The sequence below is a fragment of the Triturus cristatus genome, chromosome 9 (assembly GCF_964204655.1).
Source record: "Triturus cristatus chromosome 9, aTriCri1.1, whole genome shotgun sequence".
In the NCBI taxonomy this organism is placed as follows: Eukaryota; Metazoa; Chordata; class Amphibia; order Caudata; family Salamandridae; genus Triturus; species Triturus cristatus.
The window spans coordinates 537768060-537773671 of NC_140592.1; positions in this window are offsets into that span (position 1 = coordinate 537768060).

Consider the following 5612-nt stretch of genomic DNA (forward strand, 5'->3'; position numbering starts at 1 on the left):
TGCTCACTATCCTTCTGTTTATCAAAAATAGGCATTACAGGTCCTATAGTTACAGGAACAGTCATGGCTTCCAAGTTTTTTGTTAATTCCCTAATCTTTTCAGTTAACTCTAAGGTTGTTTTTGCTAGTTCTGCTGAATTTTCATTACCCGTTTTACCATCTTGTGTTTTCTCTATCTCTCTAAAAGGATTATTTCTTCCCACCTCCTGTGGTACTGATTCAAATTTTATATTTCGTGGTGTCTCTTTCATTGGGGCACTTTGTGTCAATAATGTGGAACCTGATTGATATGGGGGTGGATTTTTATAAAACATGTCATCAAGAACATCATCCTCCGATTCATGCAAACCGTATCCTCCTGACTCGGTATTATTTCTTTTTTCCATACATTTTCTATTGCTAATCTCTTCAGCATTTCTCATTGGAAACAAACCCTCAGTCATATTTGCGCTTCGCCATCTCGTCATTCTGTCATCATGATTCTCCTGTTCATATGATCTACCAAACATATATTTGTACCTTCCGCCACTCCTCTGCCATTCTCTGTCGTGCATCTCGTCTTCCCATTCTGTCAATGCTTCAAACTGAGTAGGTCTAGGTCTTGGTTCTAAATTCATCATTCTTTCTCTCAAATTTCTCATAACCGCTAAATTAAATGAACCATGTTCCGGAAATGCTAAAACTCCATCATATTTGTATATTTTGCCCAATTGTCCAACCAAATACAAGGATGATATCCATATTTCGCAACCATAAAGGATGCGGGCTTTTTTGGTGGAGGAAGCAACTGTCCCTCTCTAGTCACAATCGGATTGTCCTTTTTAGGTCTCGGCTAGCGAAGGCTGCGCTTGCGCAGTCTCGCTCGCGAGATTTAATGACTTGGAGAAGAGGGGCTTGAACCCGCCCCTCTTCTCCCCTCTTCTCCATTGGCTGGCCTCTTGAATGCTGGCCAGCTATTGGAGAAGAGGTTTGTCTTTCCGAACAGGCCCGTCCTTTTTGGATTCGGGGGCATGTTTTTTGCTACTTTTCTCATTCTCTCCTCCAGCCAATGGCAAGAGGAGAGAAAAGAAAAACACGCCCCCGAATCCGAAACCGCCGCTGCCTTTCTCCGAGGCATTTCTGCTTCGCCTCGGAGAAAGGCGGCAGCGCTGGGACAACAGATCAGTACTCTTACCTCTACAATTTCTTTCATATTAAAGATTAGGGGGCGCTAGCTAGAGGGCGTGCAGCGTAATGGCCGCACACTAGTGCAGCTCTGCTGGCCCGGAACCATCATCAGCTAAAAATCCTCTGAAGACGACATCGGAAATATGCCATTCATTTAAAAATGGACATCGGAAGCCTGGCGCACTTGTGTAATGCTGGTCAGCAGTCTCTATCAGCAATGTGGGGCCTGTAAACTAACTTTGTAGTTGGTGCGCGTGGAGACCGGAGCGCTCAGAAAAATGGCGGCCACCTCTCTCCACGGACGGCGGAATGGAACACTCCAATCGTAATCGGCCCACTGACTATCTGCTGAGCAAATGGTGAGTGCGGGTGTTACCTGCAGGGCGGTGCAGTGCATATGGGGAGCAAATAATAGCATAAATACACTGCCGAGATAATCGGATGCGATTCAACCTGAAGTAAAATGGCGGCTGCCTGCAGACGAGACGCGGCGGAGCTGCAATACATAAGCCAAGACCCCGCGCTTCACCGTAACACAAAGAAATAGCCTTGGCAGACCAACAATTAAATTAACAGAGTGAAACTTTGAGACAACGGGCGGTGAGGCACTGTACTCTGCCATAGTTGATGCAGAGGACCAATATGCTGCTAAGCAATCTCTCATATCCACACACAAGTGCATGTAGACACTCGCACTGCAGCCCATACCTGACTACACTGCGGCACAACTGGATATGGAGCATAGACGATTGATCTACCTACAGGGCAATAACTGTGGAATTGCTGCCATATCACCCTTCGAAATCTCAGAGATCCCCTCCTCGACCACCAGCACGTCTTTCTGAGGCGAGCCCCCTATGGCCCCATGAGAGACACTGTGTATGAGTGATCACCACACCCGTCACAACTTCCCTGAGGGATGGCGACATAGGATAGCAGCTCGGAGCAACATCAATAGCGAATACCGTATATATCACCGTGCAGTGACCAATGTTCCCTCCTGTTTTAAATAGGATTGATAGACAATTCATGTCATGTCTAATCAAGAGGCATCACCTCGCTTAACTCTTCACCGGGAGCACCAATTCACTTTCTTAAGATTTAAGCAAATAGTCTGTATATATGAATAACCAGGGACCCTACTATAACATATGTAAGAGACGAAAAAGGACTGTCAGGATCTGACCCTGCTAATTTGTACTGTTTCCGGGTACAAAACCACAACGAACTACATTTCCCAGAAGGCCTCAGTGGGAGGGGCCTCTGGGTACTTAGTCGACCTTCGCATGCTAGGAGGCGTGCGTAATTCTGATTTCGGGAGGGGGAGTGTTTAGTGGGGAGCCATTGTCCGTCCTATGTACAGGAGCGTATCATTTCATCTTCAAAGCTGCCTGCTGAGCGTTGAGAGACACTGTGTGCGCATTGGAGCAGACTTGCGGCGGTGCCTATTAGCAGTGCTTTAAATGGGGCGGTACTCACCGGTACTTTGTACTGAGTACCGGCACTTATTTTTTCCCCCTCCAAGAGTAGCGGCACTTCTCCGTTATTAAATAGAGTACCGGTACTCACTGTCACACAAAGTCATGTGAGCATGCATCGCATTTCTACACTGCGGCGCATGCTCACATATTGGTGATTTCACAAGGAGAGCAGTGACGCCATGGCGCCAAAGCAGAGCAACGTGTGACCCAGGTGCGCAACGTCCATTGGACTCAAATGCCTTCGCCACCCCCACTCCCCCTCGTGTGTCGGAGCCCGGGATGAGACAGTTTCCTGGGTACAAACACAGCGGCACCCGAGTACTTCACAGGTCTTTAAAAGACCTTTTGCTCCTTAACGAGGCTTTGATGTTTCTCACTCCTTAGAGCCCCTGCACCTCCACTCTACCTTTTGCTTGAATCAGACCCCCCACCCCACACGAAATTTGTCTCAGGTGTGACCTCCCCCGCCAGGAAGCTATGCCGCAGGAAGAAAGGGAAGCTCTTTAAAAATCCCAATTTGCTCTGGCTTTCCCTTTCTTATGTGCGAAAAAGACGGAGAGAATAGCATAGCAGCTGGCGGGTGAAAAAGGGGACAACTGAGAGCTTTCAGAAGTGAAGGGGTATAAACACAGTCAGCTAAGTATATCGAGGGGATATCTGAACAAGCATTTACAATGCAACGGTCTCGGCATTGTTAAAGTTAGAGCTATTGGCATTGCTCATGACATTATTTTTGTTTATGTTTTTGTTTTTAAAACATGTAAAGAAACGGCATTGTTATTTACAATGTTAATAGCTTAATCAGTGTGTGTGTAGGTGGCTCTGTGTGTGGGTGCAAATGCAATAGGTCTCGCATTTGAGAGTGATTAAGCTATTGACATTGTAAATAACAACGCCATTTCTTTAACCCCTTCAGTGCCCATGACGAGCTGGACTCGTCATGGGCTGCGGTGGCGCTGTGCCCATGACGAGTCCAGCTCGTCATGAACTCCGCCCGCTAATGAAAGGCGCGGCACTGGGCGGGGAAAGGGGCGGGCATGCAAGGGGTTAAATGTTTTAAAAACAAAAACATAAACAAAAATAATGTCATGAGCAATGCCAATAGCTCTAACTTTACCAATGACGAGACCATTGCATTGTAAATGCTTGTTAAATAAGCTCTTGATCTTTCCAAACCAGGACTTTTTATCTTTTTCTGGTGGATTGTAATTAGGGCTCCCGGTTTTATGGTATTTATTTTTTTGCCATTTCCGTCTGTATTTATCCATATTTATTTTTTGGGCTTTTTTTCTGTATTTATCCATATTTATTTTTGCCACAATGTTCTGCTTGGGTTTTTGGATCAGATAGAACCCGCTCAACAGAGCCTTTCTAACCCAGCCAGAACGTTACCCCCCTCCCTAGGGCCTATTTACACCTAAATAACCACATATATATGTACCACCTAAGGACAGGGAATTCCTATTATATATGCATATATATATATCTTATAATACAAGTGGCGGCCTCGCGGTCCCAAACGGACCCAGGACTTCCTGCCCAGACGGCAGCCTTAGCTTATAATACAAGTGGCGGCCTCGCGGTCCCAAACGGACCCAGGACTTCCTGCCCAGACGGCAGCCTCAGCTTATAATACAATTGGCGGCCTCGCGGTCCCAAACGGACCCAGGACTTCCTGCCCAGACGGCAGCCTTAGCCTCGCGGTCCCAAACGGACCCAGGACTTCCTGCCCAGACGGCAGCCTTAGCTTATAATACAAGTGGCGGCCTCGCGGTCCCAAACGGACCCAGGACTTCCTGCCCAGACGGCAGCCTTAGCCTCGCGGTCCCAAACGGACCCAGGACTTCCTGCCCAGACGGCAGCCTTAGACAAGTGGCGGCCTCGCGGTCCCAAACGGACCCAGGACTTCCTGCCCAGATGGCAGCTTCAGCTTATAATACAAGTGGCGGCCTCGCGGTCCCAAACGGACCCAGGACTTCCTACCCAGACGGCAGCCTTAGCACGAGTTCATCCTATGATTACCACGACATAATCAGTGTTACTATGTATCAGATCACACAAAGACTGCTAGTTGAGCACAACCTGTTCTCCAGTTCGAGGGGCTCCTTTCTCCCTTATTCAGTTACCACCTACCTGATCAGGATTAACATCTGTTCATGTCAAGTCACAGCTGACTAGAAGAATAGGCTACCCTCTCATGCAAGAGCACATGTTGGTTCACTACAAACTGGATAATCAGTGTTACTATGCATCAGATCACACAAAGACTGCTAGTTGAGCACAACCTGTTCTCCAGTTCGAGGGGCTCCTTTCTCCCTTATTCAGTTACCACCTACCTGATCAGGATTAACATCTGTTTATGTCAAGTCACAGCTGACTAGAAGAATAGGCTACCCTCTCATGCAAGAACACGCAGCACATGTTGATTCACTACAAACTGGATACTTTATTTAGTCACTACATACACGCTCACAGAACATAATACACATCACATACAACCTGCAAAGAAAAGTGAAAGATTAAGTTGTACACTCTAATAAAAAGGGGTTGACATCACCTTGGTCGTATGTAGCCTGCACTCAATGGTCATCTAGGTTCCCTTCTCGTCTGCGCCTCGGCTTCGCCTGGAAGTCACACCTCCACAGTCACAGATCTACTCCCTTCTCTTTTCTCCGAGTCACTGGGACCTCTTCCTCATTGGCTACTCTCTTCTCTTTGGCTGCTCTGTTAGAAGAATATCTGTCTCTCGGTTTTTCTCCACCTTCAAGTTTATCATCTGTCTTCCCTGGAATAAATAGTAGCTTTACTGCTAACGGCCAGGTGCCGCCTACGGACTAAAAGCAAGTGCCAGTGTCTGCCTCAGACTTTCACTAATATAGATGTGCATTTTCTCATGGAAAATTCCAGCCCGTAACCTGCCGCCCACCAAATTCTTGTACCTCCCCGTGCCAAGGACACGTTCCC